Here is a 23,269-nt window from a genome sequence, read left to right on the forward strand (position 1 = left end):
TGATGCTTTTTAATGTGGATATTAATACATGCAGATGTATTAATGTTCCTATTTGAGATGGGGGGTGGGAGGAGATAATGGATTTGGTGGCAACTGCCCCAAGCCCTCTCTTTGARGGATACCACAGCAAAAAAATCTGTTAATTTTAACAATTGGAATTGTAGCTCTAAGCATCATCTTTAGTCATTTGTAGAGGGTTCTGTTGTGTTGTGGACATGCGTCCCTATAAACAGGGATTTGTTCAGGTTAAGTGTAATTAAGAAGGAAATGATGTAAGAGTTATTTGGAGGGCTGTAGGGTAACAGTGCATCCTGATTTGTTTTAAAGTGTCTTCACTTAGTAGAATAAGACTTGCAATCACTCGGGAGGAAGAAGTCCTTAGAGAGTTAAATGAGAATGTTTAGGATGATGCTAATGACTTATTGCCAATACTAAATGGCTCGTTAAAGTCTTCTATGGAAACAGACCAAAAAGATAGGACTAAAACTTTAACATACCAAGAGTATTGATACAAAATACTAGTTTGTACCATGTCCTAGTCTACCATATTTGCTCCTCTACTACCTATGTTTGAACACTTACATTTTTCTTCACATAAAACCTAACAGGTATTAGGCAAGTTGCTTCTCAGCTGGAGACCAGGCATGTTGTACTAGGCACAGCAAGTAATAAATATTGCACAACTTCATGTTCTAATATATTTTTCTGTGCATGACTCATATCTTAATGGTTTTAACTGCACCTTTCTGTTTTTCTTAGGTAAGGGCTCRTGTTCTACTTTGAAATCTACATCTTACCTCTTTCCTCCCGAGATGAGCCTAGATGCCTTTTTGTTATGCATCAGGAGTGAGAAGGAGTTAGGAGCTTAGAGGTTGGGTTATRATGTTCCTGTTTGTATACTTATATCTGGTGATGTTGCTTCCCTCTATCTCACTGTATCAAGATTCCTGATTAACATTTGATTTTGGAGACTGTTACCTATTTAAATGTCACATTTATGAGAAGTGCCACAGTCCTGCCATAGCTGAAATACTTCTAATGCAGCTGCAGAGATTTACAGCAGTTAAGTATTTGCTTTCAACACACAAAATGCTGTGTTTCTGTAAGCAGCCAGAAAGAAACACTTTCCTGTTTTTATTTAGTCCTAAAACTCAGTATAGTAGTATGGTGAACAGTTGATCCTTTTTTTGCTTCTACTGAGTCTTTAGCTGAATTGTTAATTCTAATTTGATTTCAGGGATAAATATCTCTACAGTTAGTAGTTTTGGAACAAACTTTGCARTTATTACATCAATTTTCAGATTTCCTTCCTCTTCAGGTGATCTCCCMGCTCTGATTTGTTGATTAGCTGTCCCCAGCTCACTGAGCTCAGCAGTTTTCCAAGAAACCAGAATTCGGCTGACACAGAGCTTGATTTCTACAACTGCAGAGAATTTATCCCAAGAATGATAAGCACCACCAGTTTCATTAGGATTTGACATTACTCAGTGTTTTCCAGAGATTCTCAAGAGTCATTCTTTTTGTCTTGATGCCATATTAAAGTAAATATAAGAATTATAATTCAAGCTCTTGTATAAATATGTGAGAAGTGTCAGTAATAAATAGTCCTAATTAGTAGACAGAAATAAAGTACTTCGATATAAACTACATGAGCACAAGAAACAGATGGGCTTAAGCACAAATAATTCACTTTTTTTAACAAGTTTTTTTGCTTTTTAGTTTTTATCGTTGCAAATGAATTTTTTTATTTGCCAAAACATTTTTAGTGTACTGCAAGTTAAGAGAATGTTGCTTAAATTCTCCAATGAAAAAAATTCATAGAAAGATGTGGCTCTTGCTAATTTATATGAATCCATTGTAATTGTCTCTGTGTGAAGGAAGTGAAAACCAGGGTTCACTTCCTTCCTSTGTTCCTTGAGGGGAATATGAACTTCAGTATGTATAAAGAGGAKTTAGTCCTTGTGAACTGAACAAAAATGTTCTTAAACAGATCAACTCGTAATACGCTATTAAGAATAGGCATTTAGCACACTTCTACAGTTTGTCTGCAAATCAAATCTGTGGTCTGGWTCAGTTAGTGCAGTGTTTCCAAAATGTGTTGGACTGCCATATATTTGCTATATACTCCTAAAGTAGATCGTATGCTTTAGAAGCATGCACGACTTTATGCACGAATGTAGTGCATAATTGAAATATACAGTGTGCCTGCAGAAAATCTTTGGTTTTTGTGCAGCCAGGCTTTACAGTCCATTCATGTACACATACAGTCTGATGCGTCTTGGGAAAGCTGGATTCACTGTGCTAGCACCACTTGCTTGTGCTGTGCAAGGGCAATGAGTTTTCATCTGGGCAATAAGCTTCTTCCCAGAAACTTCAGTCTTGTGTGTATGTCTTGTCTGATACTTACTGTGTCTGCCTAAGTAATACTAGAAAACATATATGGTAATCCTAAATAAGTTAYGACATCTCCAGGAGTGAGTCCTGTCTCCCTGCACTCTGCATTTTGTCCAGTGGTTCGTGATCACCAATCCTACAACTGAGTAAAGGGGCTGAGTAAAGAAAGATGTAATCTGGGCACTAGTTCCTCAGTCTCCATGGCTTGCTCCTCTCACTCTAAGAGAGCCAGAAAGAGTGGTGTGTTGTGTGGTGGTGGTTGTTTTCTGGGTTTTTTCATCCATACTCTGAATTGTCACAAATAGCTCTTAGCATTCTCTAAAAAGCTATTGATCTCTCTCCCTCAAGTCCTAAAATGCCTATAAATCAGCATCGCTCATTGAATGAAGCACTCAAAAATAGTAAGAAAGCCTGGATTTAACAGTTTCTCTGAAAAGACACTAGACTCCTTACCAGTGACCAGTGCTGTTGACATAATGTCCCATCAGTGCTGCAGTCCACAGACAAGTTTCCTGGCTTGATTAAAAGTGTTACCATGTGAAAGATTAAATCTCACCTTGTACTTGCATTCAAAACCAGATAATARTTGTTCACTGCTTGACTTTGAGTTCTTGTCTGGCTGGTAAACTTTAAACACCAACAACTTTAGCAAGTTTGCTACAGAAGTGAGCACCTTGGTGCTCTTATGGGTACATAGGTAGGCAGTGGAGGAAAGAGGCATATTTACAGTTTAGTTTAGGCTTGTAAGTGCAGAAGGTACCATCTCAGTTTGCTTGTTAGGTGCAGCTGAGCTTTTGAGTTTGCTGCTTCTGGAGCCTACTCTRGCTGGAGAGGAGGCCTGAGCTGCCACCTTTGTATCTACTGTAGACATACGCAGTTAGATGGTGGGGAAACTTCCCTTCTCTTCATCTCCTTGTTTTCTCCAGGAAGATTATTCTTTTCAGATAGATTCAGATATGCTTTCTCTGTCTGACTCTTTGCATGCAGTGAAGTTCTGTCATTGAACAGCCTTATTTTCAGGTTATATCCTTGTCACAGCATCTTAGGACTCTAGACTGCTTTTATGCTTTCTCTAGGAAGTAAACATGGCTTAGCCAACCCAGAAGTACTGCTTTCTAACTTTTACTACTCTTCTCCTTACCCCTTGTTTATCACTCTAGTCCCATCCCAGATTAATGGACTGGTAAATGAGTTGTTTGATTAAATGCATGTTTTTGGCATTGCCTGAATTTAGTTGTGTGGTCAGTGTTATACACAGAACAAAATGATTGTTTATGCCTAAAGATGTTTCCCATAAGAAAAAGCACACTTAAATCAGTCTGCCTCAACTCTCTATCTTCATGGCTTTCAGATTCTGAACCTGTTTCTACTGGGTGGCTTATATTAATACATTGCTTGCTGAGCAACTGGGCTGACAGAGAAAATCAAAGAGAATGTCAGAAAACAGTAGCATAATTCTGTTTCCAGCTGGAAAACTCCTCTGTCTTGTCAGAGTTAGACAAGATATGGGTCACAGAAAACTCACTATACTGACAGTTGTTACTTTTGGGATTAGATCAATATTTGTCTGTTTCCAGGAATTAGTAGAACAACTGCCTGTAGGAATATATTTTAGAGATGATTTTTGATCAGTGCAGGAWGCTCCTGAATTTAATTCTGCCATTCAAGACACCATTTACTTTTCTAATACTTAAAGCCATATGTACTGCTCACAAGAAATCCTGCAGGTAAAGAGAAAACAGAAGAATACAAGTTAGAGGATTAGACATAATATGGATTGTGAGGTCTTACGTAAAACAGATTTTTTTTTTGAGAGATGTTTTGCAAAGAAATTTTGCACTTGGCAGGGCATTTAAGTTACCTGTCATTTACACCTTGAAGATCAGCAGAGAAAACCTAATAATGCTTGCAAAGACAATCATTCTTAAGAGTGTAAAGTAGTTATCTTTGCAGCATTATACAAGGGAAAAGATGTCAGGTGTGTCATTTTGAACAGCATTTTTAKTAAGTGCAACTGGCTTAATTTCAAAGAGCCTCATAGCATATTTTCTTTATTTCTAAATTGTTTGCTGCTGTGTTCTTCAAAAAACCCAGTGGGCAAATATCTTATACTGTTCCTAAGTAAATATTAATTAAAAATATCTATATTCAGAACACTGTAAGAACAAGACCAATGTGAACAATATTGTCATTATGTTTCTGTGTATAGTGACTGACTGTTGTATACTGACTTCTGGTAGAAACCACAGTGTATAGGACGCACAAGTGGTCGCAAACTTGGACTCAGTTCTTTGTTTTCCCTGGATCAGTCTTTCCTATTTCCTGATATGATCCTCCATTTTAAAAATGATTTACAATCTGTCCTTGAAATTTCTTATCTATAGCCTGGTAAAGCAGGGACAAGGCTCCTAGTTATCTGATAGTACTCCTCATTTATTCCCATTTCTGCCTTAAACTTTGTTTTACATGAATTTGCCATAGCAWTTAATTCCCTCTGTTTATATACTTTGCTTACTACGCGTCCATAATTTCTTATTACAGTTATTTTGAATATTAGTGTCATGTTCTTGAACTACACAACCTTATGATTTCTTTTTCATTCTGATTCATTATAGATGCTGAAGTAACCCTGCAGAGGCATGCATAGGTAGATTTGAGCATGGAACAAGGTGTTATAGTCTAAATTGTCATAAAACGGGACTTTGGAAGAGTTGGAGGTGTAATCAAGCCTGAAAGAAAAGTGTGCTAAAATTCTACCTTTGTCCCTTGAGCTCTCTGCGTGGTGGTATATTGGAGACACATCAATGCTAGCCTTAAAGCAAGCTGCTTTGGGTGTCAGAAAGCCTAGGTMGAATAACATGATGTGAGCTAATTTTGCTTACTGCTGAGCATTGCTACCCAGCAGAGCTGACTAAATGTATCTTCTGTCAGTCTACAGCTCCAAAAGCAAAWTTGTCAAGTCACTCCCACAGTAAATGGTTATTTTCCCTGCACAGTTCCTGCAGTCATGTAGAACAACTAGGAGACCAGGAACATAAAGACATTCAGACTGAAATCTTTCCAAGTRTTTAGGTGCCAGACTTCTAGCATGTCAGTAAAAGATGGCTTTCATAACAAGATGATTATGACTGTATTTTTTTCTCATGTATAGATATACAAAAATATACTTATTCCTCCCTGTTACTAGCATGGGTCATAGCACAGTATGGCTAGATCTTTGTGGTAAAGGAATACCTGCAGTTTCTCAACAGCATCCTTCTAGTCAAATAGATTTGATCACTACATCCCAGAGACAGATTGGCTTCACAGATAATAATCCAAAAACAGTGATGCTAAGTGGAAAGATGTGCAGAATTAGCTGTACTCTGAAAAGATGCTGAGCAACCCATGACAATAAGTAATCTATTCCACTTCAGTGATGGAAGCTGATTTCAGGCATATCTAGAGATAAATATGATTAACAATTTCRCTTTCATGTCTCCTAGGAATCAAATTTTAGGATTGACAGCTACTGTTTGACTGTTTTCCACTTTTTGGTTTTTTGCCATTTGATGGCTGTCAATTTTTTAAGCTATTTTAATTTTCTTTGCTGAATGGAAACATACAGGACAAACATTCTCCATCACAGAAGCAAATAGCCTGGCTGAAGTTAATTTTTTAGAGAAGAGCCATATCTAAAGGTAGCAGAGCAGCTRTACTGAGGCTTTTCTAGCCTAATAGAGAATGGGATCTATTTCAGCCCAGGGACCAACTACTGCATCASATGTTTGAAGAAACGACTGCAGAATATTTGTTACAATTGGTCATTTTCTGCTTCTTTTTTCTGGCTTGAACAATAACCTCCTGCTTGAACAGCGGGCTGAAACAAAATGCACCCTGGTGAATGGTCATCTCTCGAACCAGGTTTTGCCAGTACCTTTTGCACAATGCCCCTTCAGAGTGCACTTAGCATTATGAATAACGAGTGCAGGAAAGGAAAAGTGCATCTCGGTACTAGTTCTACAGTGTCCTCATGTTTAAATACAAGATTTATTTTCCAGAAGAAAAATGTTTGTCTTTAGTGGCCAGAAATTCAAACACCACAGGTCCAAATTATAATCTATTTATATACTGTTACCTTAAATATTGCCTATACAGGAAAAACTGCTCCATTCCAAGGCTGCAAAGGAGTAGTAGGATCTTTCCTTACCACTACTTCAGCCACCTTATTGTTGTCTGGAAAGAAAATGATTTTTCTTATGAATCATTGAATATTTAAAACTGCATACATACATTTCTCCTATTGATAGCAGGTGAACACAGAGGGCAAAGGTGAAAGAAAGGGATTAAAAACAATGCTGAACAAGTAATGTTGCATGCACTAATTTTACATGCTTCRTTGCGTCTTTGGTTATTCATTCTTCATACTGGTCCTCTGGGACAGAATCAGTGAGACATTTTGTTTCRCTTCGAAGTCATCATAATTGTTTGTTTTGAAGCAATGTTTTTTTTTCCCTCTTTTGTCAACCAAGCAATTTGCTGAAGTACCCAATTTTGTAACAGCAGTCAGAAGTAGAGCCAGAAGCTTTTTAAAGTAATAATTTGAAGGGGAAAAAACCCACAGAAAACAGCACGTGTGTGCTGTGTTGTTTATAACATGAAATTCTCCCTGAAGGGGCAATCATAATGTTAAAAAATCCCCAGAGCACTTAATTCAAACAAACTTCAACATTAAGCTTTATTTATAATATCTGTGTGACAGCAAGGTGTCTTTGTATAATTAAAGAACCTCAGAAGATTTGTACAGCAAGACAGCCCTCTGCCAATTAGCTGCTTGAGTGCTCACATTTCCACATACAAATTCTGAGTATAACTTTTCCAGAGAAGAACAGAACTATGCTTGACCCTTTCTACCTTCCCAAAGGATGTGGCTGTGTTGGTGGGATTTTTTTGTGTGTGTATATGGGGTTTTTTTGTTTGTTCTTGATGTATTTTGGGATTTTTGGCAGTGTTGCCTGTCTCTGAATCTGCTTTTTGTAAATGCCCAAGTCGTAAGGATACTATCAATAAATAACTAATTCATATGGTATTTACATCTGTATTARCATCCAGGAGCCCTGACAGATTGCAAGGCAGTGGTTCCAGACAGTGTACAAACACTTGGTGATGAGCTCCTCTAGCGCTTTGCGTCAGATGTCAGCTGGCTTTACGAGGGATGGCAGTAGTGATCCGCCGTGTGCGCGTGGCGACTGAGGCCCGCGGCAGCAACGCGCCTCCCTCCGGGCAGCCGGGAGGCTGCTGTCGGCCGGGGTAGAACCGAGGCTTAAAAACCAGGCAGGGCTCTGCTTGTGCTCGCCCCAAAGTCCTGTGGCATGAGGCTAGGGCAAGACACCTCAGGTCACTCTCTCTGCAGTCCATGAATTGAAACTCAAGGCCTCCTCACTAATTAGGAGATTATTCAGGAAGGGCTAGAACTGAAGCATATTTTTTTTAAAAAAAGGCAGAAGTATATTGTTAACATCCCTCTGTCGTAGGAAGACCCTCTGGGGATGCTACTTGGCTGCTTGTAAGTGTATTTAACATAAAGCAGAGATGATTGAAAAATGTAGCTTGTAGCTCCCTGGGGCGGTGTGCCATTCACGGGGATATAGGACAGTGAGCAGTACTGGAAAGAGATACTGCAGACAGCCCTATCCTTGATTGCTCCACAGGCAAGAAAGGACTGGTGCACACTCAGAATGTGATTTGATGATTAGATCCTTTAGCACTTGTCAAAGCCACTTGTTTACAACTCTTATTGAATTATTTTGTATGCTCTGGTACAAAATATTTGTTTCTTAAGATTTGATAAGGTGCATAAACCTGCACTGTATTTGAAGTGTCGTGTAAATGCAGAGACAGTGGAGCTCTGAGGCCAGATTCATTAGTGGCATTCTGTTGAGTTCAGTGGGCTTATCCCATGGATGAATTTTGCATGTATTCTGTAAAATAGGTAAGTATTTGACTAAAATTAGCCCAATCCTCCAGAGCCTAATGGAGCGCTTATGGGCTCTGGCAAGTTAACCCAATGTTTAATTTGCACTAATCTAGCCAAGACTGCAGAAGCATGAAATATACTCTACAGGGAGAGTGCTGCTCTTTGAAGTTAGTGGCTTAATTCCCATTGTCTCTGATGGGAGCAGGACTGGGTTTTATGTGGCATTTACTCCTGTTATTGTAGACAGAAATCTTTCTACATATGAATTAATTTGGCCTGTGTTTAGGGAAATTCCAATCTTTTGATTTTACTAAAAATCTTGTTAACTTCCGGGAGAGCTTGCGTGGCTGTGCCTGTGAGTTGTGGATGTTCTCCATTTGGATATCACAGATTGTGAGAACCTGCAGATTTCGTTTCTCCAAATCCTTCCTGTGTCAGATAGCTGACTGTACCTGGCTAGAAAACAGCAGGGGAAACAGACAGGAAGAAAGGGAAAGATCTCTTCGTGCAGCAACATGAAATCAGCAGGCACCTAATTTTTTTAATTATTTTTTTTAGGGCAATTCTGAGTGCCAGCAATTCAAAATGGATGTTAGATTATTGGTGTCCAGCTGCTTCTCTCAGACTCTTGCAGCTCTGCGGTGAGCTCACCTGCTGTGCCACAGCGGTCTCCGGCGGGCCACCGAGCGATGCTGCGCCYGCGGCCGCCCCAGCTGGGCCAGGGGCTGCCGCCTGCCGTGGGCAGCTGGGAAGTGGTTGTGCAGTGCTTCAGTGTGCAGTTCTTCAGCCAGATAAGTGACTGTTTCAGTTTATCCTTTTGACAAGAGCAGAGGTTTTCTGTTTTATACAGTCACAAAAGGTGAGTGTGTAGTGTTTAGGGGGAAGGCAGCTCAAGCAGTGATCTGGGCACAGAGAAATAGGAAAAAGGCAAAAAAAAATCTTTGAAATGATCCCACTTAACTGTCAAGTAACTATTATCATGGCACAAACCCAAATTGATATGCTGCTTCCAAAACACTTTGATTCACTCCTGCAGCCAGGTGCTGAGAGTGACTGTAATAATATAGGGTGTTACAGCAGGGAATCACATAGGGGAGCAGACAGGCAAGACAGTAGTCGGAAAGCAAGCAAGCTTTCTACTGTGTGGGAAAGGCAGATGCTTCAAAGAGCAAGGAAATCCTTTCAAGCAAGTTATTGTTAGAAGCCATTCAAGAGTTTACTAGTGATGTTCCCTGTTACTGCTTTCTCCCACCAAAAAAAAAAGGGGGGGGGGGAGAAAAAAAAGAAAAAAAATCTTTTTGTCCTGAKGAGGAGACTTTCCCCCAGGGTGGGTGACAAGCTGTCCCAGAGGCTTTTTTTTYCCAGTTGCTCACGGGTGTCCTGCTTTTCCAGCCTGTGGTCATTGCCTCTTGGACACAAGTTCAAACTGGCAAAGCCACTAGCCTCATTTTACAAGTCCAGAGACACATGAAGAGTTTATGTCACTCGTAGGAAGCACCACAGRTTCCCACGCTTCTCCCTTTCCCCTTAATCTAGCCAAAACGTTAGATATCCAGCAGGACTGTATATAAAGAAAAGCTGTGTTTTCTTCATCTTAGCTTCAATACTCTTTATGCTGGGGATGTGGGTGGCAGTCTACTAGTGAAGGAAAAACTGCTGGTTTTAGATGCAGCTTCCCAAGCCTGTTACCTCAAGGCTACAATAAAAGATACCAGTATCACCTATTATTCCAGCAGTTTCTGGCATTTACCCTCAGTTCTCACACCACACCTGCTTTTTACCTGCTAAGATACACTCAAGCACAATCAACATTGGGAAATCCTAGAGCTGCTCTCTTTCCTCCCTCTCATTGCTACCCTGCTTGAGGAGGATTGCTGTGGAAATGGATGAGCCAAAAGCTTGTTCAAGAAAAGCTTATTCACTGTGGGCAGGCGACAGGAGAGATGTGACTGTGGGAATAGTAGTACATCCCCCCCCCAACTGGTACACCCCCATTGCACTGAGAAATTTGGTTTGTATTTGATTCTGCTGATGCAGCACACCAAATCAGCAARTCAATTTATGACAGAAGATGAAAAAAGAATTGACCTGGTTTATTAATCCCAGAAGAGGCAGGACTGTATTAACCAAACCCGGGACCTCCAAGAATGAATAGATACATTTCTTACATCCTTATCGTGATTTTGACTCTCAGTGGCTGTGTTTGGACATACTGTAAACGTGCATGGTATTCAGGTTCCCGTACAAGATTTCCACGTGAAAATGGACAGAATTCCAGTCATCTTTAAATCTTTATAGGTGATCTATGTTTGAGACAAGATTTATGGCATGTACTCAGTGTACCCTGACTGATCTTTTTTTTTGTTACAATTGTGCATTCTGAGGTGGTTATTGTATTTCAAAGCATTTTAAAAGATGGAGGCATTTATCAGAGTACCTTTGAGATGATCATAATGATCATAGAAGCCCCTTAATTGGGAGATTGCATAAGATGGTATTGTATCTTAAATGCAAAGGAACAAAAAGAACAGAAATAAAGGGAAAACCCTGCAAAATGAAAGTGTCATGAATAAAAAAAAAAAAAAGGATCATCACTAGATTATAGTTTTATTTCATCTTAACCTTGCCTTCATTTAATCTTTATTTGACATTTTTTTCCCTTAAAGCATTCAGGCTTGGGATTTTGCTGGCACGTTCTGCACATTTTAACTAGATCTATGTAGAATTTTCTATAAAATCAGGTCAGCTTGCAATGTCTGGTGTCTGCCTGGAAGGCCTGGGATTGCTACAGCCTCAGATCAACCCAGTGAAAGACATTAAGGTTAACAAGTCCTTACTCCTTCCTCCTTCATTCTTAGCCAAACAAGTTAGCTACTTTTGAAAACTTCAATTTTTTTTAAAAAGAGACTTCAAAAATGAAACAAAATTTGAACCATGCTGAGTCTTACCTTATTTTAATGAAAGTGTCACACTACTGTGCACTTCTCAGCTTGGCAATACTCTGAAGTCTCCACATTAATGCCCAGCTACTGAAAACATTTATCTCTACACACATGTGTGGCCTCAAATTAAAAATGCTGTCCCAAAATAGATTTCAAGGAAAGCATTCAAAAAAACCCTTAATTCTACTTATAAAGGATAATCTGAGGCCTAGCAACAGCCGTTCAGTTCTGCATGTGTGGGTCAGTGGGACGGGACCATTGCTTCCCTCACCGTTTATACGCACTAGACTGCAGAACAACTTGTAATCGCTAAAGTCACATAGTCCCAAAGTGCCCTAGACTTTCTGGCTGCATCTTCTAAAGCTGTATAAGAAATGGAGAAAAGACATTTTCACCTTCATTGTCCTAACTAATCCCTACAGAGTCCCATAAAACCCTACCTGTTAGTGCTGTTAYTCCTACTGGATGACTGTAGCAGGATGTTTACCTGCACAATTTTTCTATATTAAATGAACAGCACTGCTGGGAAATGGGCCTGATTGTTTCAGTGTAGGATGACCTTAGTCATTCCTTGGATGTTAYTGCAAAGCAATGAGTCCTGAAGATGCTGACTGTGCCTGGATCACTGACTTGGACAACAGTGGCAAAAGGCTGGGAATTTGAGAAAAGCTAGAGAAATTAGATTAAATGAAAATTACAGTCCCTGGTGTAGTTTGTGGAGCCATATTTCTTGTGACAAAGGGAYGAAGCCATGCAGGCTATTTTTAGGGGCTTGTAGACTTTCCTTATTTAACGTCATTTAGTGCTACAGATAGAAAAAATGTTTCTGTAAATCATTTATTTTTTAAAAAATTAAACATTAGAGAAGTACCACTGTTTTTTTTTTTTTTTTTTTTTTTTTTCCCAGGAGGAGTGAGGTATTGTGGCTTGTTTTTAGAGCAGGGGAGAGAGAAATTTCACCTGAAGAAATCTGAAGTGTAGGCTCTGACAGAAGAAAAGACAGAGTTGCTGCAAAAGAGAGAGGTGCAGCCAGGCCTACCAGTAAAATAGGCTGATTCATTGCCATGAAGCCACATCACCTGCTAGATATACKGTAACGTGGTCAGGCAATGGCTTATTGTGTGTCCTGATGGAGTGTGCATGTATCTGGGAAAAGAATTACTCCAWTAATTTTAAAAAACACTCTGAAATAAAGTAAGAAATATTCTTCCCATACTTTATACTGTCCGTAAAGAACTTGTACACATATAATTCACTGGCTTAACCATGGTGACATAGTGACTTCCTGATCACTTTAGGGAGCTGACTCCTAGTACCATAAGGGCAGTGGGACAGTAGGATTTTTTATTGATTACTTTCCTTAATATTTCTCTTGTTCTTAAATGTACAAATTTAAGAGAATAATACATTTATTACGCTGACTGCACCAAATAGTCTATATCTTTCTGTTGTTTTTTCCAACAACACTGGAACTCTTGAACTATCCAAGTGCCTCTTCATCCACTACACAAGGTAATAGCAATAAAGGTCAGTATACTTAACAGAAATGGCATTTTGCACCTGCCTTCCTTATGTCAGTTCAGATGGTAAGCATGTGGTACAAATACCAACAAAGGTACTCAAAATGTCTGCTAACTGATGTGAAACTCGTGAAAGCTTGCGGGAGGTAAGACTGAGCGGATACACAGATCTCTGACGTTAAGGGCCACCGGGTGACATGGCCCCGAGAGTGCCTGCAATACTCAGGCAGACCCATGCAGTAGTAGTTTGCAACGACAGGGAACTTGATAAATGCTTTCTAGCCTTAATTTACCTTCATCGTCATCATCCTTGTCACTTACTGTGTTGCATAGCAGAGATAATGAATTTCCAAATCCCTAAGTTCTCTGTCATCTCCTTGGCGYAGCTCTAGGTTTCAGTTATACAAATGCTCCTGCAAAGTACAGTTTAAACCAGCATATAAAATGTTTCACTGGCTTTGCAGTTAGTCAAAGCTTCAAATTAATACCATATGATTAATGTGATCACTCACAATTCACAAGTGCAACTCAAATATTGTGTTAAATGGTCACAGTCAGTTGTTCATAACCAATCTAAGAAGTTTATGAAAAAAAGCCTATGTAAATTTGTGTTAAATTAATTTAAATAATCAGTTTGGAAATCACATACATCTGTTACTAAACCAGAAGACACATTATTTCATTCTCAAAAAATATCAGCAGCATGACTGTTCTCAGTGTGAACAGTATATTCAGAACTGTGTRCTGAAGGTATTTTAGACGATCTCAAATATCTTTAGCTGCTTTARCTATTCTTAAACTATGCCAGAAAAAAAATACTAGAATATGTGATTTTGTTCCAGAGGTTTATCTTAATCAGGTACTATTGTTTGAGGATGTCACTGATTGTCACCAATACTGTTGCTGTTTTTGTGTCACTGAGAGCCACAGGAACAAGAAGGTTATAGAGACGCAGACATAGACTGAAATGACTCCTTTTACTTTGTCAGTGTTGGCTACATTACTGTGTTTTGACATAGGAAAAGGGTTTCACATCAATTAGCGCTTGTCAAGATTTGGAAAACACTCTCCAGCTTCCACTTCAACAGCACTCGCATTCATGTTGCTTTTCCTGTCATACTTAGTAAGGGTCACRGTAGTTTGCTTTGAGTGAGTTTTTAGGCTGAGAAAAAATAAGTTTCTGTATTTTGCTAGCAACATCACAGGTTTTTGCAAACATACGTTCAGAAACTTTGGAAAGGACAAGGATACTTTGACATATGAAACCTCTGAAGGTATTATATACATTATTTAGGTATATAATACATGGAGAAAGAGGCATTTAACTAACTTCTTTCTGTAAAAATAAGTGAGGGTACTGGATATTTGCCTCTTCTAAGCCTAGATTTATTTAGTTCATATTTATCTAGCTGTAATCATTAAAAGAGTGTAAATTATAGAATATTTTTAATTTCTCAAATTCTGCAGAAAAATAATTGCGTGTAATAAACATAATGCAAATCACATTGACATTAACTGTGAAACTTCCCAAAAATGTTAATAAAATCATATTTTTTAATCTGAATTTTTATCCCAAATACATGTTTTATGGCTTAAATGAGTAAGGGATTTTAAAGATATATCATTAGAATTCTAAGGTGTATTCTTCAGGAGCCTGCTGGAGTGCTTTAATTCAGATAAAGCTTTTCTGAATTTTCTACCGCATATAATTCTCAAAGGCAGCTGTCAGAGCTGGAGTAAAAGATGAATTCAATACTCTTGAAAATGAATAAGACAGGATACTTGAGCTGTTCAGTGTGTGAAGTAAGAGGTAGAGAGTTTAGGAGGAGCACGTGACAAATTTCTTAAATGATTGTATCAAACATACATGTTCTGGAAAGATAAATACCTCTTTGCAAGAATACTTAAATGATGCTACTTAGCCTGCCACCTGTGTCTTTAGCTCTCATTTTTTATAAACCCTTAACAAAGCTTTTCCATTATTAGTTATAGCTGTGACTCTGCAAACCAAAATGTTCTGATTAGCGAACTTTTTCAGAAAACTTCTGGAAAATCTCGAAGTCCTCCACCAGATATTCTTCTTACTGCCCAGTACTTTGCAGATTTGGTATTAAGTGATCAAATAGCAGCCCAAAGCCATTCAAGGTAATTGAATTCCATGATTTGGGACCAGGTGTACAAAGATGTTCAAACTAATTATTTAATAATTGAAAACAATAACCAGTATAGTTAAATCTCTTGCTGATTTTCTAATGTTTATTAATTTAGGCACCTGTGTCTTCTGCACTGCTTTCTTTCAAAATGCTTACAAGGATATGTGTAGCATATAAATTTACAATGAAAGTGATTACCCCAGTACACACTCTAGGCACTTAAGTGATTAGAAAAGCATTATTATTTTAATTGTTTTATAGATTTCATTCTTGTGAGTCTGCTTATTAAATAGTTGTTTAAATTCCTACATAGACATCAAGGTGCAGAAATTTCATTAAAAACTCACTCTCCCATTTTCCACTAGTTGTTTGATTTTGCCTGATTTAGGAGGAGTTACAGAAATGATTTCCTTCAAAATCAGGCATATAAAACACTCATAAAAAGTTGAGATAAATGAAAAATAACGTCAGTACCAGCACTCATACAGCCAGATCAATCATTTGACTTTTTACTAGTGTAATTTTACCTCATTCTATTCTGCTTAGTATAAACTGCATAGAGGAACCATCTGGAAGAGAGGGGGTTTATAACTAATAGGACAAATTAGCAACATGATCTATTCTAAATCAGTTTATATCTTCTTTTCCAAAGGTTTTGTATGGCAGTGCAGGTGTTAAACCTTGCATGTTTCTTTCACCTACCCTTGCTTCACAATATCTATAATATTTTAATTACTTTCTGTACCTTCAAGGCAATTCCCATTATTTTATTTTGCTAATATACCTGCTTAAAGAAAGAAAGCCACAAGTGGGGCACTTGGGAAAGGTTTAAATGATGGTAAGATTAAACTTCTTGGTGTCCTTCCCCCCCCCCCCCTTTTTTTTTTCCTCCTCTCTTCACTGTGACTAAATAATAACTACTGGAAGGAATAAGTTTACAAGAGGGAATTGCCTGTTATTTTTATTTGGTCCCACAGCTGCTAATTAACAGCAGGTATGATTGGTCCTGCAAAGGTGTTAAAAATCCAGTAAATCGGATTTTACTTTCTGTTCTCATTCTGCAAGGAGAATTCTTACACTACATGTGAAATGAGCTGCTTTAGCCTTAAAGTCATAGGCAGAAAGTGTGAATATAGCAGAATAACAACACAATTTAGCAGCATGAGCAAAATAAATGGACAGTATTAACTGTATCATTCCAGCAGTCTACGCAGCAGTCCTAATGCCTTAACAGAATGTGTGAAAGTAAATGAAATGGCAGCATGATTACACTGATTACAGTGGTTGCAAATATGTTAGGCTACGTTCATGCTTCAGTGGGGCTGTAATTATACTTCAAAGAAATGCTGTGCACGGGCTGCTTCATTCCCTACTGTTTGTTGCCTATTATTTTGTTCTTAGCATCGTAGGCCCGGTCCTGCAGACACTTACTCATAGGTGTAACTGTCTTTGTTTCTCTGGTGGATAAAATCACCTGTTGTGCCTTTCGGGAGTATCAGCCATCAGCTCTTTCAATTCTTGTCTGCTGCTGCAGAAGTGCCATCAAATAATAGGTTTCGATATGATTTAATACTGTTTCTTATCTCCTATAGAATAAACCTATTGAGCTTTCATTAAATCAGTTGGTAAAGGGTGTAGGAAATATGGCTGCTCAATATCAAACAGCTCTCTTCTCCACCTTGCCCCTAGGTATCAGTGCTGAACAGAAGAAATCCAAACCTTTGTGATTTGTCTTTGATTAGTGCTGCCTCATGCTGCAAGCAGTACTTCAGGAAGAAAGATGAATTTGTTGTTCTTCATTTCCCATTGGCAATGTGTGGTGGCACCTAGACTAAAGCTGACCACTGTATTTCATTTAAGAAAAGGTGTAGGAAAAGGAAAATACATCCTGATGTGTCTCTGCTTTGTCTATATTTCAAAGACACGTTTTACAGCAGCCTTTTTTTTTTTGCTTCAGATAATGATGTGGCACCACCAAGGCAGAGGAGAGTACGGAAGCACAATGTGTTAGTGTCTAGACTGGGGGTGACTGTCGAGTCCTCGAGTTCTCTTCAGTGCCCCATGCTTTCCGATGTAATTGCTGGCAATGGCAAGGTAACATTCCCCTTGCTGTCTGGACTTTCTGTGATTCCTCACTGCGTCAATCTGTGATTTGTAGAAATTTCTCTGTAGCCCACAGCTAAGGTCCTCCARCTGTGGACTTCAAGTAAGTTTAGCTCAGCCACAAGCTGAAAACATACTGTAGAGCAAACAGCCAAATCTGAATCAGAACCAGAAACCACTCATAACAAAAATATATTTATTTGTTCCTTAGCAGGCAGAATCAAATCTTAARCTCTACTCTCCTTGTGGCTGAAGTGCTATTAGAAAATGCCTAGGTACTTATTGCTGTGATAGAGAAAAGGAGGTTGGGAAACTGCAGAAGGGATGGAGAATGAAATCAAGTACTGCCCAAGATACTGTGGGGTTTTACCAGTAGAGAGTGTGGCCCTTTTTTATGTGCGTATATGTGTATGCATTCTTCACAGTGCTGCTGCAGCTTGGACAGCAATACAGATTTCCAGGCTCCTTGGGCAGCAGGCAAACCAGGTGAGCCAAAACCAAATCTCCACCTCTCTGACTCAGGAGGAGTGGAGTTAAGCATATCTTAACTCAAAGTTGCTCTTTGCTTGTCATCTGGAGTGATATATGAAGGTAATTGCTTCAGTGTGCATTTAATTACAGTATTGTAATTAGCAGGTTGCAAGAGCAGATGTAGAGGGTCTTTGCATAGAGCAGACTCTGCTAGGCCATGAAAACATCTCAAAAAGAAAAGGGCAGAGCAATGTCACATTGTAATGCAGCTCTTTGTGCCTGGAGGAGGGTTAATTAGCTGATTGCTCCACTCTTCTTGCTTTCTTAAGGCGGGTGTGGGGAAGGGGAGGAAAGGGACCAGTTTATCTTCATGGGTTTTTAAAGCAGCACATAGCACCAAATTGTCGTTCAGCCTGGCACTGCAACAAGACCTGGCTCCGGGCAGCAGCGGGAGAGACAGGCAACAGGGCCTGCTTTCAGATATCCCTCTGCTCCCGCTCCCGRGAGAAGGAGCAGAGCCGTGCAGGCAGCGCTCGCCATGGCAACGGGAGCGGTCCTCCCCATCGCCCCGGCCGAGCACGCGGGATGCTGCTGGCTGCAACTGCGGGCGTCCCAGGCACCTACTAACCAAGCTCACACTTTGGGGCAGCAAGTGGCAGGACTTACACAGTTTGGCAAGGTTTCAGCTGTGGGTAGCTCTTCGAAAGCTTCGAGGGTCGGGCAGGTTCAGAGCTGTTGGACAGGGAAATTGCGTCCCTGCCTAATGACAAGCAGGGTGAGGATTTGAGACCAGATTAGAYGTGGTTTCAAGTCCTTGAAGAAAACTATGTTCTCGGTGCTGTGAGAAAGGAATACAGCAATGCTCACTTTGCAAAGCCTGACAAATTTCAGTGTTTCAGGAATTCATTCTTTTGCTTTAAATAAACAGATCTAAACTAAGCTTTTTCCTATTTGGGAGTTTCACACTTTGTTGTGTTACCCAAGTTATGTATTAGGCCCTAGTATTCGTATTTATTGAAGTTACCTACCAAAAGGGATTAAAGTGCATGGCCTTTTTAATTGTGTTTGCAGAAGTCAGTACAAATTCCACATTTAATTATTATGTACTTAAAATCTGATAATCACAGAAAATCAAATACACAGCCTGGTTGATTCAGAAAGTATTTTTAATAGGGCACTATTAAAAGAGTTAGTTAATAGAGTTAAACATTATTAGATATATTTATTCATGAGAGATAATTTGATATGTAACAAAATAAGCCAATACATGGTGTAACCTCTTGCAGGCTAATTTTCATGGATGAGCTCTTGCATATTTAATATCCTTTGAGGATATATTTTAACCTAGAGTAATTACTGTTTTTCTCTTATTTCTGTTGAGTTTGACATAGACATTTGGCTAAAATAATCTAATACTGTTATTACTGAACAAATTAGGTAAATCTAGCTTATTTAATTTAGAGCCTTTGTTTATACACTAAATGGCCTGGGGTAGGTTATGACAACATGCATCATACAAACAAAAATACCTATGGATGAAAGAAGACTAACATTAAAATCATCCCTAGAAAGAATTTTTATTCACACTACATGATGAGCACCATCAGGAACATTTCCTGCTGTATGAAACTGTCTTATATCTGTTTCTAAGATCAACCTGGTACATCTATAAAAAGTAGTAAAATAAAAATTTAATGGTGATATAAGTTGTTATTATGCTAGTGAGACAATTAAGCATAAAAGTCTATCAGGATAGCTAGGAAGCCTGTCAGAAACTTTCAATAGAAAAATACCTTAGCAGAGAGAGTTTTTACTTTAAAGTAGGTTATTTAATTAATTGAGAATCCATGTTGTCGCTTTGATATACACATTAGATTTCTGTCTGAGAAATTTTTTAATGAGATGTATCTTAATTTTGCTACTAGTGCAGAGAATGACATCTGTGTAAAATGCACTGGTAGGTCAGGTTATATATTTGTATTCTCTGCAACGCCAGAGTATCAACTGGCTTAGACAGATCAGCTTTGCTTCTGCTTGATTCATCAGCCAAAAACCTTGCTTTGTTTGGTTCATCACTTTTTTAACATATTAACATTTTAATGGACCTTTCTCTTATGAAATAACCTAAAATAATTTAAAAGAACTTAAATTCATGTAGCTATAATTTTCATTTTATTTTATAGTTATGATGACTGTTACAGATTGAATGCTTTCTAAGAGAATAGTGCAATACAGTAGTTCATCTTTGCCTTCAATTAAGCTTGATCAGTAAAAGCTGTGACTCTCAGTGCTTTCCGTGAATCTAAAATCCTTTTTTTCCATGTTGAGTCTACAGAAATAAGCAGTGATTTTTTAGTTATTATTATTATATTCAGATACTTTCTATGTTTAACTTTTTCAACCATAAATCAACGAAACTTCAAAACAGAAAAATCACACTGAACTAGAAAGTAAAAACTTTTAAATAAAAAAAATCATGTTCTGGCTAGTTGAAAACTTGGTGCATAGTGGTGAGGATGTTCAACTTTTGGAAAATTTCTGAGCAGTTGTACMTTGAAATCAGCGAGTTATAGTCTGGGAGATTTTCACTGTTGTAAGTGGAAACTTCCAATGATGCACAAAATGAAGGAACCAGTGGTGGTCAGAAAAGCACAAGGATTTGACTTTGTGCCTGTATATATTTCTTGACTAACTCAGTTTACACTGAGTACTAAACTAGTTGAAGTGTGATAAAAATCAGTCTCTGAACTCTGTAAAACTTCAGTGATGATCTCATCATTAGTGATGATTTAGGGAATGTTAACAAAATGACTGATGTTACAGTAGTTTTTTAAACAATTGTGTTTTGACAGTAAAAATTACATGAAAGTAGATGGCTTCATTCTGAAAGGAAGTCAGATGAGTTTTGGCAGCTCTAAAGGTCTGCACTTTATCTTTGGAGGTTTCAGAACATAATTCTTGATTAGTTCACAGTCATATAGTAACATGAGGGATGTAAAATATATTTCTATCATGTTACCCTTTCTATTAAAGCCTTTCAGTAAATCACTTTTTTCAAATTACCGATTACCTGTTACCAATCATTATCCGTATTGCATCTAATATAAAAATTACTAAAATACGTTGGAATCTTGCTCGGCCTGTTTTGAATGCTTGTGATACTCTAGGTACCATAACAAGACATAGACATTGAAAATTGTACTCAGTCTTTATCAGAATGAGAGTACAAAATTTTTCCATTTTTCCAGAAAAGTTTTTTTTATGGGCTCATTCAGACTGAAATGTAAAAAGATCCACGGATCAAGAGAATAAATACGCTTGCCAAGACAATCATCAGATTTCCTCTTTAAAAATCTGACAGTGCTACTCACAGAGTTCCTGCTAGGGAATGTATACTAAAGAACAAGAACAATACTAAATTCTGTCCTTGGATCAGTTCGTTCAGGATTTTGCTGTTGTACTGGGCTATGGCTTAGAAGTAACCCCAGTGAAGAATCCTTCCCCATTACCTAAAACTAAGAGTAGTAGAATAGGCCATGATCTGGCTGAGAGAAAGGTTTACATGACCTTATGCGACTCCATCGCCCTGTAGGAGAGGGGCTGTGCTTTGAGTGCTATCATCGGCCTCAAACACGTGCCGAGTGGGCAGGAAAACTTGGTTGGCTCAGACCTATGAACTGGTACCAATACTGGTTTTTTCCTGTTTCATCTACCAAGAATCTAAAATTGCTCCCAATTCAAGAGTGGCCCTCCCTTTGTTCGCTCAACTGTTTTTTCTGACTGGTCCCTTGATGGACAAATGTGCAAGGAGATGGAAAACTTCATCTTTCAACATGAAAGAATACAAGTACACTGTGAAGAGCTGTTTCTAGCTCAGTTCTCCTCTCATGTGGATTCACATTGTTGCTAATTTCCTAAAATCGGCTGCTGGGTTAGCTTCCGACTTGGGTGGTGATGCATGGCATCTAAAAATGACACACCGGGGCGTTATGGGATTTACTAAACCAAAGATTCTTTTTTTGCAACGAAATTGAATCACTTTTTAACAATGCTTCCAAGTTTAGGAAACTTTGTATTGCTGTATTTGCATTACCTATATGCCTTGTTCACAACACATGCTGTTTCCTCACAAAAAAAAGCAAGCTAGTAATATATGCATTATTCAGTGTGATACCACTGTGGCTCTTTCAGGACCAGGTTTAACTCCTTATAATTAATGGGGTGTTTTTAGTAATATTAGTAACCAGCCATTAAAGATGGAGAACCAAAACATATTGTACTTTGTTTCTTTGACACCTTGCACAAAGCAGTGTCAAAATATGGGAATATTTGGTAACCGTCTCTTGTATTTGGCACCTGGTTTTATGAATTAGTATACTTAGCGAGTCATTTTTCGTTGCATCTACTAAAAATAACAACATGAACTCTAAGAGGTTGTCAACGTATTACTTCCCAGGGGAGAATTTTGCTCTTCTCTCTCATTTATCTAGGCATGTGTAGAGGCTTTTGACCCATTTAGCATAGATAAATGACCCATGATGTGAAATTTCCCAACAGTTTAATAATGCATTTAACTCAAAGTGACACTTGCTTGCAGCTGCCTTAAAGCAGTTTCCAGGCTATATATGTCTCTTTGAAATGATGTATGACAAGTAGGAAAGCTTCCTTGATAGAACCCCAAATCCCATGGGTGAGTAACAAGAAAATCCTTTTTAGATTGCTAGCAGCAAATTTATACTTCACAAGTCTTTATTTAATTTTATCTGTTTTTCAATATCATTTACAGTTATGACCATTAGTCTGAAGCTCACAGTAACCTCTATATGAATTATTTTTTTCTCAGAGTAATGCATTGTAAAGGCTTTTTTATTGATTCAATTTTTCCCAAAATACTAGAAGAAAAACCCTTGTCTTAGCACTGAAAATGTTTTTGTAATCCTTATACTAACTTATCTGTATCAAAATTATATTACTTCTGAAACCTATGTTGTGAAACTGAAAACTACATTCTGTGTCAGTTTAAAATCAAGAAACTTTCTTAGCAAAATTCCCTTACATATTTGAAGACAAATCTGAATGATAGTTCTTATTTTTTTTGCCTGTATAATTTAAAAGCAGTCATTTTTGTTCATTGCTCTAGAAGCAGATTTAATAAAAATCTTTCTGCAGACTCAATTTCCCATGATACCTGTTCATGTTACTAGCATGGAAGATTTAAAAAAGCAAGAAAGAAACATCAGACTTGAGGAGAAAAAAAAATAAGTAAACATAATCAAATTTGTAATTGTTATTTAATACCATTTATTTCTGATATTAAAATAGAAGTCAAAATAATCAAAATTAGATTCCATAAAAAATAGACTCCTGAAAGTCTACAAACAGAAACAGCAGTTCCTGTGATATCCAACAAAAACARGAAAAATAGAAAAAGAATCATATCCACAAGGAAAGGTTCATGTGGGCAGGGGGAGAAAAGGGGGAGAAAATGGCACAAGCTGGACGATTAGAACGGAAACACTGAGGTCACAGGATGTTTGTTACCTGGCACGCGGATCATTTTTCTGCTCTGTTGCTTCCTTTTTCCTCGAACTTTCATGTGGTTTGTTTATCTCGGGCACAGTGACATTGTGTCGCTTCCCTTGCAGGATCCTCAAACTCATCAAGGTGCAGGATGTTCAGCGATGCTTCTCGCTAGGTGTTCGCACAGCACGCAGCAGAACCGGGCCCTGG

The sequence above is a fragment of the Rhea americana genome, unplaced genomic scaffold (genome assembly GCF_003343005.1).
Source record: "Rhea americana isolate MKP2758 unplaced genomic scaffold, rheAme1 scaffold_24, whole genome shotgun sequence".
Classification (NCBI taxonomy): Eukaryota; Metazoa; Chordata; class Aves; order Rheiformes; family Rheidae; genus Rhea; species Rhea americana.